General features: G+C 41.4%; 1 pseudogene; it reads left to right on the top strand.

Annotated features, from left to right (window-relative positions):
- The first annotated feature begins 3,407 nt into the window (after positions 1 to 3,407).
- On the top strand, positions 3,408 to 10,655 carry LOC121439812 (annotated as a pseudogene).
- The last annotated feature ends 1,811 nt before the right edge of the window (positions 10,656 to 12,466 follow it).

Below are 12,466 nucleotides of genomic sequence, written 5' to 3'. Positions count from 1 at the left end.
GACATTTGGCCATGAGGGTCGTCAGCCTTGTATTGGTGAAAAACTCCTTCCGGAGTGCAGGGCCATATCTATTGACTCTACAAGATGAATTCCCCTCCACCAGAGGTGAGGAGAATAGAACTGTCAGAGTACAGGTAAGGGGGCAGAACCCAGAAAATGAAGAAAAACTTTTTCCATGCATAAAATAAAATCTTGAGAAATCAAGCAGCTCAGTATCCTAGGTTTCATCAGTGTCTTAGGTCTCATTGGGGTCCTCCCTTATATCTCTACCCCACTGTACAGATTCCCGTCTGTTTACAATCATAGTCCTGATGCCAACTCCCTGTCCCCTTCAAGTCTGAAATTTATTTATATAACATTGTAAGTCAGCCAGTCTCACAATAAAGGCTTTCTTTTTTATTTTCTTTGCTTTTTTTGGACAGTTTTAGGTCTGGTTTCTGAATGGAGGTTGTTTATAGAATTAGATTGTGTATGTGAATTTGGACCTAAGAAAAGGCATCTCTCTACATTTTTTCTTTTCTTTGTTACTTTATCTAGATCTGCCAGAAACAACTACCCAACATCTTTATATACCTTAGGAATACTTTTTCAGACATGTTCAAACGTGTTGTATATACAATCCTTAAATCCTCTGTCTCTCCCAGTGGTGAATCTACAGTATGGAGTGCTTTGTCTTCTGTATTTCATTAAGCATTTTTTTTTTCAATGAGAAATCACTCATCTCCATACTATCTGGAGAGAAATTTTGCTAATTTAAGTATACCCAAATTAGGTACTCAGCTCCTGACACCATCAAGCCTGGTAGAGAAATTTGTAATTAGCAACTATTTCTCTAGTAGCAGATCAGATCTAGAGAAAACTTCCTAAATTGACTTACAGAGCAGAAGTGGAGTAATCCAAAAAGGCTATCTTTACACTGGAGTGGCAGAAAACTCAGCAGCTTCTCAATCCAAGAAACTGGACCCCTCAGCAATTCTAATCTGTAGCAGGAGGCCCCTTGTTGATTCCCAGCCACTTAGCCCCAAAATAATCACACAGAAACAGTTTAAATCACTGCTTGTCCCATTAGCTCTAGCTTCTTATTGGCTCTTATTTATTAATTTAACCCATTTCTAGTAATCTGTGCATCGCTATGACGCTGTGGCTTACTGGGTAAAATTCCCAGAGTCTGTCTCTGGTGGAGGTTCCATGGCTTCTCTCCCAGCCCTTCTTTCTCCCATCATTCAGCTTAGTTTTCCCCACCTAGCTAAGTTCTGTCCTGATATAGGTTCCAAGCAGTTTCTTTATTCATTAATGGTTATCACAGCATACAGAGGGAAAACCCACATCACTAATCTGAAAATCTAAAAGGTCTCTGGAAAGCCTTGTGTTGTGTATGCTTTCGAAGACTGAAGAATCTATGGTCTATCAGACAAGGCCAGAGCAGAATTGATAGACTTGCCCAGAAAAAAGGAAGTGAATGCTTTTCCTTTGACCTCATTATATCTTGATTTCCAGTTGGAACATGTTACCCATATCAAGGGGTAATTCTCTATAGAAAACCCTCACAGCCTCCCAGGGGTGTGATTCCTAGGTAATTATCAATCCAGTCAGGTTAACATCTATCGCAGGGGTCCCAGAGAATGGAAATGCCTCTGAAGACTTCAGAAAAGCTATCTAGCCAAGGAGTCAGGAGTAAATCCTCCTTCCCTGAAATTACATTTCAAAGTAAGCCCATGGCCATTATCCAACACTCTGGGTGGACTGAAGAAAAGCACAGAAAAGGCACAAGGCACAAAGACACAAAAATGGTGAGAGTAAGGTTTGTAATGCTAGAACCCAGATTATGAGTTTGGTAACCAACTCTACAGACTGCCTTGTCATTGCAGGCCAAGTTAGGCACTTCTCTCAGATAGGGACACAAGAAAGAATGCTAGTGAAGAGTCACCAGTGGACACTGTCCAGATCATAGATAGTGAGGTAGTATCATCCAGGTTGCTTTAGCAAGATTTGACTGAAGTCACCCTGCAGCCAGGAGTAAGAGTGGTAGGCAGTGATGAGCCCTCATAATCCCTGTGTATCTATCGACTGTGGGGCTCTTTACACAGATGCAGACAACTCTAGATACCCAGCCCCTGCTGAAGGTGATAAGTCTGATCCATAAAAGAGTCCTAGAACTTTCACTTCTGAAAGGCTGCATAGAACACTAAACATTTTAAACTGTGACCCATTTTGGACCTAAAATTTTATGTCATCAAAGGTAGACAGGCATGAAACACTTGTATACAAATTGAATACTTACTAATAATAAATCATGAAATTTTTTTATTTTGAAATGATTGTATATAAAACTATAAGGGGGCCCAAGACCTTAGCAGGACCTGAGACTCCATGATGACTCTCATTCAGGTTGCAAAACTCAGCATGCAGATGGCAACACCTGACACTATGAAAACAAAGACCTAAACCGTCAAAGTCCACAGTTTTGGCAAAGTCTCTAAATGTACTAACCTTGCCTTTTGACTCCTGTAGTTCTGCTTCTGGCTAACTCCTCTTATTAACTGAAATGTGTCAACCCAAGACATGGATTTTGTGTTTAAAATGTCACCCTGATGAAGGTTTGGGGTTTGGGGTTTGGGGTAGCAAACACTTAAACTCCTGTCCAAGCAATTGTCTCTGGTGGCTACCCTGCAACATGTACATACATACATATGTATGATCATACTATTTGTTAAAATTAAAAATAAATCTTCAGAGTTACACATATGTGCTTTTTTGTTCTTTTTACAGATAATTAAATCATAGCCTAATTTGATTTTCCAGGATGTAATAAATCAGCCAATATTTTTCAGAGTTGATCATTATTTTGATTTCATAATTTCCAACAATGAAAACGATGCTTCAAATAACAGGTAGCACAAAAAGATTAAGGTTTATTTAGGGCCATATCAAAATGTGAAAATTATGTCCTAATATGATAGTTTATTTAATTATCTTATTTTTATTCATATCCTTCCTCCACCTCTAAATCACCTTAAAATGCATTCTCAAGCTTCGTCAAGATTAGCTCGTAGTTCTAAAAGAAACTCCTCAGCTCAGGACCAACTGCTGGTCTGTTTCTCCAGCAAGTCAGAAAACTAGCGTTCTCCTTCAAGCAGTCTTTTTTATTTATTTCTACTTTTTTATTTTTTCCCCAACACTACTTATTGCAACTGTCATTATTCCATGCACAAGTTCGTGCCCACACTCCACCCCTTGTTTGCCTAAACTAGAGCCTCGCCCAGGGTTGTGAGTTGAAAGCCAATAGCAGCGATAGCAGTCTGGAGTAACAATTTTAGCCTGGAAATCCCAGACAGTTCCTCAGGGGGCTTCAAGGCGCACAGCCATTTCAGAACCCACAAGGGGGCGCTTTCTGATGCGCTCAGATCATGGCCCGCAAGTACTTCTACTTCGACTATGACTTTTACCGGGTGAACTTCTATGAGGAAGAAATAATGACTGAACCTGAGAAAACAGTGGCCTACACGATAAACAGTGGCAGCTTTGACCAGGGAGTCATAGAGGCCCTGAATAATCTGTTCTGTGAGGGCCAGAAGAGCTCTGTAGACGACCACAGCTACCAGAACTGGGATATAAGTAACAGCCAAGACATTGAGCAAGAAGAGCTGGAGATGGCCATGAACATGGTCGAAGCCAGTGAACAGCCATTAGTCAAGATTCGCCAGAAACCATACATATTCACGCCTGGACAGCTGTGGGAACTGCGAGCAGTCTTTGAAGAAACTCAGTACCCAGACGCCATCAGACGGTATGTATTGGGTCTGTCCTTTAGGACTTTGGGCTCCTTCTCCTCTCCCCTGGCCTCTCCTTACTCTTGTTAAAAGTTTTTAATATTTTTGAGGTTCAGAATACGGACTCATACTAAGCATAGCTTTTTGCCACTGAGGTACAAGCTCCTCAGCAAACCTCAGCGCACGGGAGCCTAGGTGGAAGCCACAGGAGTGCGCCCTCTGGCGAGCTAAGGGCATTGGCCTCACTCTGAGGAAGAAAGCCGCGAAACTTGAGGGTGACCCATGCAGCAGACAGATGTGGCTTTTTTGTAAAGGAGTCTCAGGCTCCCTGCATGAGCTGTGTTGCCTGTAGGGGACCACAGCCTCTTTTTAGTTTTGTTGAATCGGAGTTTGAGTTGTACAGGCTGGACTTGAACCGGCTTGGTAGCCCAATCAGTCCTTGAAGTTGTGATTGATTACTGGTTTGTGTCATCAGGCTTGACTTCCTATCCATTCTTGGCTCTGAATCCACAATCTTCACCTGACTCTTTGATGATGTTTAGGGGGAGTTGTTGTCTAGAAGTCCTAAGTAAAGTCTGTTTTCTTCATCCATTAAAGAATTCAAAGGCAGAAAGATCCCAGGCACAGCAGGCGGCAATGGTACTTACGAAAAGTACTAAAAGTGAAGTAGGAAACACACACACTGAGGCATGAGAGAGAGAGAGAGAGAGAGAGAGAGAGAGAGAGGAAGAAGAAGGAGGAGGAAGAGGAGGAGAGGAGAGGGAGAGGGAGAGGGAGAGAGGGAGAGGGAGAGGGAGAGGGAGAGGGAGAGAGAGAAAGAGAAAGAGAAAGAGAAAGAGAAAGAGAAAGAGAGAGAGAGAGAGACTCCCCAAAAAGTAGAAAGGGGAATCTGAAAACGAAATGGTTTTCATTTGGAGACCTGGAAGTTTTCAGCTGACTAGTCCTCTCATAAACTGAACCATGTTTAGGACAGACCTTGAACATAGGGTAGCAGGCTGGAAAATTAGCCAACGGCAGGAGAAAATGCCTACTAGGCCTTTGGCTCAGGTAAAGAGGGAGAGAGAGAAGCAGAAAGTTTGCCCTCTTATTAGTTTGAGGCCTCTTTCCCTGTATGTCTGCAGGTCAGGTCTAGCTCTTGGTCCCTCAAGAGCATGCCTCTTGGGTGACCAAGGTTGAACTTTCCATGCATCCTGGTGCAAACCAGGTCTCCAAAATGCTCACTGACCACTCCTTTGGTTCCTTTCTGTTTAAAAAGTGTCCAAAAGTAAACATAGAAACATAAAGGGCATTGCTTAAATCAAATCTGAAGGTCAGAACTCAGCAGACTGAAGTCTTCTCAAGTGATTTGGGGATAGGTCCCTGGGAGTCTGTCTATGACGCCACAGCAAAACCTGAACCCATTAAATAAGTGCCCTTTCCATGTCCCCTAGTCCCCAACTACCACTCTCCTGTTTATTTGTCCTCTCTATATGATTCCTCTAAGGACCTCATATAAGGAAAATCAGGCAGAATTTGTCCTTCCTGAACTAACCTGCCTCAATTAGTATGTCTTTGAGCCTTGTTAGTGTGTTAGCATCAGACAAAATTTCTGCTTTCTCGGGGGTCAGTCATACCCAAACTCCCCTATGCACAGCCATGTGAAAAGCTATCTGGGCAGATTTTCCCTGTGGCCCATGTGGCTTGTGCTGCACTGGTGTGATCTAGTGGAGCAGACAAATACTTTTAAAACTCCATTTCAGTCACTCAGGGTGCACACCCAGAAGCAGGCTTGTGTCATGTGATCATCCCTGCTCACTATTTGAGGAACCACCTCACCCTTCCTTTGTGCTGTACTGTTTGACATTTCCCCAGTGGGAGCATCATGTTTCCAATGTCTTCAGGGACTCACCACGCTTTATTCTGTGGGTGTTGTTAGTAGCCACCTTCTAGGTGTGGGGACCTTCTGGGTGTGGTTTGAACTGCTTTTCACTACTGCTGCCTGAATTTCCCTGTGTTTATGGATACCGTGACCTATGCTCGTGGTCAAATACGTCTTTAGCAAGGTCTTTTTCTCCTATCTAAGTCAGGGTGTGTTTTGTGGTGAGTTATTGGTGTTCAAATATGCTGTCTGATTGCATGTAATGTTTTCTTCCCAGAATTATCTCTTTCAATACACAGACATACTAAAATCTGCTAAACATCCACATTTATCATTTCATTTGTATTGCCTGTGTGGGGCCTGCTTTTTGTGTGCAAAATTTTTCAGAGATCAAATATCCAGAAGAATGAAGACTTGTGTGCCCTCACAAACATACCATTAGGCAGTCACTTTGCATAGTTATCTGTACCTAGTGGCACAGATCTATAACCTCAGCCACACGGGAGGGAGATCCAGAAAGAGGGACACTTCCAGGTTTAGCAGGGCTCAGGAGGATGCTCAAGGTCAGCAGACGCAGCTTAGTGAAACTCTGTTTCAAAATAAGACTGAAAAACACATAAATACAAATATAAATATAAAACCATACAGCTCAGTGGTAGACCCCTTGCCTAGCATATCTGGGATTGTAGGTTCAATTCCTGACGTCACAAAATATGTATAATTTGTATGTGGCAGATATAGACACGTACAAATTTTCTTTTTTCTTTTGTTTATATATATTTTTGAGTCAGGGTTTCTCTGTGTAATAGCCCCGTCTGTCCTGGAACTCTATCTGTAGACTAGGCTGGTCTCAAACTCACTGAGATCCACCTGCCTCTGCCTCCCGAGTGCTGGGATTAAAGGTGTGCACCACCACCACTCTCTCTCTCTCTCATACATTACATCCCTTCTACAGTTTCCCTTCGCTCCACTATTCTCAGCCTCCCCAGACTACCCCTCTCCCCTAGATCCACTGCTCCCACACTTCCCTTCAAACCACTTCTACATAAAGCTCCTTCTAAAGGTTGCTGAAAAGTCTGCTTATAGAGGTGTGAGCGGAGATAGCAATTATTTACATTTTTATTAAAATATTTTTCATGCAATATATTTTAATCATATTCTCTCTCTCCCCCAACTCCTCCCATATCCTCCTTACTCATTCAACTTCATGAACTTTCTCTTTCTCAAAAACAAAGGAAAAAAAACAGAAAAAACAACAAAACCAAAACCCAAATCAAAGAAGACAAACTTAAAAAAGAAAACAAGACAAGAAGTAACAGAAGAAAACAAAAGGTTCACACACACACACACACACACAAAAAAAAAAAAAAAACAAACAAACAAAAAAAACATAAAGTATCTTTTGTGTTGGCCAACTACTCTGGACTTGGGGCCTACCCTGGAGTGTTGTGCTGATGATGGTGTCTTTTGCTGTCCAGAAGCATACAGAAGCTTTTCAGTTTCATGAGGTCCCATTTAGTAACTTTTAGTCTTAGTGCCTGTGCTACTGGTGATCTATCTGTTCAGAAGGTCTTTTCCTGTGTCAATGAGTTCAAGGTTATTTATTACTTTCTTTGAGACAGGGTTTCTTACAGGCCTGCTGTATTTCCTTCTCAGCTTGCTATGTGATTTTGGAAACATAACTTGACCTCTCTGTTTTATTCTATTAGGTTCAGTGTATCTGGGTGTATGTCTATAATAGTAATTTTTTTCTCTTGGTGGATTTTTTCTTTAATGGATATATAGTGTTCTTTCTTATCTTGTCTGATTAGTTTTGTTTTGAAGTCTCTCAGATATTAAAATAGCTACACCTGTTGCATCTTGGTTCTGTTTGCTTGGAATGCCATTTCCCATCCTGTTACTCTAAGGTAACATCTGTCCTTGCTGTCCTTGGTGGTGAGCTGTTTCTTGAATGCAGCACAAAGATGGATCCCATTTTCTTACCAAATCTGTTATTCTGTGTTTTCTGGTGTGTGTGGGGAAGAGTATAGACCATTAAATTAGATAGTTTTTAATGATCGGTGTTTACTGATTTCTGTTATTTTGTTGTGGTGTAGCATTTTTCCATCATTTGATTAACTATCGTGAGATTATTTATTCCTTGTGTCCTCTTGGATTCAGTTAACTTTCTCTCTTCAGTTTGAAATTTCCTTCTAGTGCCTTCTGCAGAGCTGTATGTGTGGACAGAAATTGCTCAAATTTGTTTTTCTCTTGAAATATTTTTCTTTCTCTGTTAATTGTGGTTAGTAGTTTTGCTGGATCTAGTAGTCTGATCTGACATCTGTGGTCTCTTAGGGCTTCTACAACATCTAACCAATCCCTTCCAGCATTCAGACTCTCCAATGGGCCCATCTTTACATGTGACTTGGTCCTTTTCCCTTGAAGCTTTTAATATTCTTTCTTTGTTCTATATCTTTAGTATTTTAATTATGTGGCAAAGGTATTTTCTTTTCTGCTCCAGTCTATTTGGTGTTCTGTATGCTTCTTGTACCTTAATAAGCATCTCTTTCTTTAGAGTGGGTGAGTTTTCCTTCATGATTTTATTGAAAAGACTTTTTGTGCTTTTGGCATGTGTTTTTCTCCTTCTCTATACCGATTATTCATAGGTATGGTATTTAAATATTGTCCCAGATTTCCTGGGTTAATTATGTCTGAATATTTATTTTTAATATTTAACACTTTCTTTGACCAAGATATTCATTTTTCTACCCTGTCTTCAAGATGTGAAACTCTATCTTCCATGTCTTTTAATCTGTTGTTGAGACTTTCATATAAAGTTTTTGTTCGACATCCTGAGTTTTTCACTTCTCTTTTTATTTCATCTTGGGTTTTCTTTGGTGATTCTATTCCTTTGTTAAATTCAACTTTCATGTCCGGAATTGTTTTTACTTGCGTTTTTTTGGCAAGTTTTTGTGGTCTTTCAGACATTTATTTGGATCTTCTTTAAGGTAATTGAACATATTAATAATTGGTGTCTTGGAGTCCTTGTCTTATGCTTCAGCTAAATCGCTTTTCTTATAGCCTATCACAATAGAGTTGCTGACATCTTGAGGAAGCATGTTGTATTGATTCATGTTTGTGTTTGGCGCTGGGATCTAGGCATCTAAAGCTATGATGTTTGAGGTGTTTCTTAGTGTAGACATCTGGTGTCGTATTTGTTGGGTGGGTCCTTTGGTCCTAGTCAAGTGTAGCTGCTGTGGGTAGCTGTGTCCCAGCAAGTATGGTGGCTGAGGGTCCTTGGCAGAATTGTTTTGCACTTCAATGGGGAGTCACAAAGGGATGGAGCTGAGCTGAGAGGGGCAGTGGGGGAAGAACTAGAGTTATTCTGCATCTGCACCAGGAGGGCGAGTCCCTAAGGGATTGGGTTGGGCTAGGCAGAGGGCCTCCTGAAGGCAGGCTGCAACAGAACTAAGCCAGAACTGGGATTTGTATATAAAATGATATTGTTTTAAAAATAAAATAAAAAGAATAAGTATGGAGAGCAAGTTCTTAAATTTTAAAATATACATGGAATGTACTAATTATAGTTAATTCCATGTCTAGGATGGAATATTAAATATTTTTCTTTTTTCTCTTCACAGAAGAGAACTGGCAGAGCTCATGAATGTGGATGAACAGAAGGTGAAGGTCAGTCAGTCTGCGTATTTAGTTTACCAGTGTGCTGATCTCAGAGTTGCCTCCGGACATGGATGACTTTGCCCTAGGCACATGAAACTACTTTATTTTTTCCTTGTGTCTTATGCTGGGGAAAAAGATCTGGAATATGAGACCTTGGCAATGAAAAATGGAAAAGGAAAACTTTAGCTAATGTTTACTCCGTGAGGGGCAGTCACTTGTGATCCTAAAATAAAAGCAAAATCAAACATATAGCATCTACACCTCTGTCTGTCTCTCTCATGTATGTATAAATGTGTATATATACGTGTGTGTATATAGTATCTATGTTACATAAATATTTTGCATGTGTGTGTGTGTGTGGCATAATTAACATTTGATTCCGTGTAACACACAAGAGTGCTTCACAGGGGTCTTCTGTTGAGTATCATTTTGAAACTCAGGGTGACTTGGAAATGATCATGTGGCTGCCGGGAATATCTTGGATGTAAAACATAACATGTGCACTTGGTAAAAGTAGGAATGAATGACAAACTAAAGGGGAAATGGGATAATTGAGCCATGTAATATATTTTCATAAACTAAAGAATTTTTCTATCATGTGAGACAAATGTGGAAAGAGAACTTAAAGTCCAAGAGGGTAAATTTCTTTGTTTCCTTTAGAAGGTTTTGAAAAGGTGATTCAGACAGTGGTGGTTCTAAATTTAGTTTCTGGTATTATTATATTGCATATCCAGGAAAAATATTTCCCCGAGTTCCCACTAGGGCAGAGGAGTCAGTTCTTGAATACAAAGGGAGTTCATGACCACCCGGAATACAGGGGACTGTTTCTAAGGACAATTTTGAAAGAATAACTGTAAGCCTATGCACATAGAGCTTGGTACATGACTCTAATTGGGTGTGCAGAATAAAGGGTTTGGTATTGTGCATAATGAATTTTTCTTTGCTTTTCTGGTAGTGATATACAAACCAGGAACTATGAAACTGTAGGCAGGTCATTGGCCATGAAATGGCTAGTAGCTTGAGCCATACAAAGCATGTGAGCACTTAAAAAACTGCATTGTGGGTTCAAAAGAGATTCATAGGGTCAAATGAGAGCAGCAGCTGCTAAATATGTTAATCGAACCCTTCTCTCCCTCGGATTTCAGGACTGGTTTAACAACAAGAGAGCTTAACTTAGGAAGAACCAGAGGGCAATACTGAGAAAAAAGCATTCCCCTGCTATCAAGGACAACCTTGACATGAAGACTCTGGTGGAGACCAAGAACATCTTCATTCTCCAGGAGCAAGTGGGAGATGGGCTCTTCTGGTGTCACAGGAAGTTTGTCGCCCATACTGGCCAGGACATTCCTCTCTTTCTCTCCTTATATTAGCAATAAAGCACAGTTTATCCATTTACAACTTGTGTGTCCCCTCCACAGAAAAGGATGTGTTTTATTACAATTTGTACAGAAGTCAGCTCAGAGCAGGTGAGGGGCAGAAACACATACCGGTCATTGGAATGCATAGCAACCACTGGAACACATAACGTTCACTGGAATACACATGGTGCATGAGTCTGTACATGTATGCATGCAGGGGCCTGTGTAGGCCAGAGGAGGGTGTCCTCTTCCCTGGAGCTGGAGTTACAGGAAGATGCAATGTAGGGTTAAGCCAGCCGCTTAGGGGGCAGGCTTGCCTAGGGTGAATGTTTACTTATAAATCAGGCACGCTGGAGCCCGCATGCTCCTTCTGCTTCCTGTGCTCCTTGGGATCCTTGGTCCTGTAAGTCTATTTCTTCATTAAAGCTGTATATATTCTTTACAATCTGCCTGCATTCATTTATGCCGCTACAATGCAAAACACCATAGGTTCTGAAAAATGTACCATGAAAGATCAGGACTGGTCTATAGCTGTTGCAAGAAGGCCACTTGTGTGTCTCCTGACTGCTCTGCGCAGTAATAATCATACAGAAACCATATTATTTGCAATGCCTTGTGGCCAATAGCCTAAGCGTTTTTGTGGCTAACTCATATCCTTATCTAACACATCTCTATTAATCTGTGTATCACCACGTGGCTTTGGATTAACAGCTAAAGTTCTGGAATCGCTCTCTGGAGGAGCTACATAGCTTCTCTCTGGCTTTGCTCTTCTTTCTCCCAGCATTCAGTTTAGTTTTCCCCACCTAGCTCTGTTCCCAATAACTTGCTATAGGCCCATGTAGTTCTTTTTTAACAACATAGAGAGGGGAATCTAACATCATCACATATTCGCTGTGCCATCTTTCTATGCCCTTATTCTGGGAATTGATTGGCCCCAAGAGATGTGTGTTGGTTTGGAATGTTTGTTGTGGGAATGACAGTCATGGGATAAGTACACGGATCCCAATGGGGTCATCTCTTCATGTGTATATTAGACACATATGTGCCCTCCTCTCCTGGAATGTAAAGCTGCAGGTGCTCTCTTTGGGGCCACACCAGGACCTAATTAGGAGCAATGGGCCCCTCCCTCACTGTTCTTAGGTCTCTACAGAGGAATCTTCCTCTGCATTTGTAGGGCTCTGATCCACAGGCCTACTTTGTGTAGCCAGGCCCTGACAGTTTCTCAGGAGTATACTAAGAGCCTGATTGCAATCTGTGGTAGTATCCCAGGGAGTCTTTCTCACCAGCTCCACCTCACACACACCCCAATGAATCTACCTTCCATCTAGGTCCTGTATATGTTCCTAATACAGCATCTACCTTGGTGCTTATAATCCCAGCACCAGAGTTCCCAGTTCCTCTTTGAGTAGGATGTTGTCTCAAGGTTTCTGTCACTTTGAAAACACCATGAAAAATGGAAGTTGGGGAAGAAGAGTTTTATTTTATGTACACTTCAGCATTGCTGTTCATCACTCAAGGAAGTCAGAACAGGAACTCAAACAGGGAAGGTTCACAGAAGCAGGATCTTATGAGGAGGCTATGCAGGAGAGCTGCTTACTGGCTTGCTTCCCATGGCTTACTCAGTCTGCTTTCTTATAGAACCCAGGACGACCAGTCCAGGAAGGGCATCTTTTACTGTATGCTGGGCTCTTGCCTATTGATGAATAATTGAGAAAATGGCTTTGAGTTGGACATCATGAAGGCATTTCCTCAACTGGGGCTCCTTCCTCTCTGATCACTATAGCCTTTTTCAACATGACACACAAAACCACCCAGTACACATG

Source organism: Microtus oregoni, unplaced genomic scaffold (assembly GCF_018167655.1).
Source record: "Microtus oregoni isolate MIOR12 unplaced genomic scaffold, Mior012 000063F_ref0000156, whole genome shotgun sequence".
NCBI lineage: Eukaryota > Metazoa > Chordata > Mammalia > Rodentia > Cricetidae > Microtus > Microtus oregoni.
This window is presented reverse-complemented; position numbering and strand designations above follow the sequence as displayed.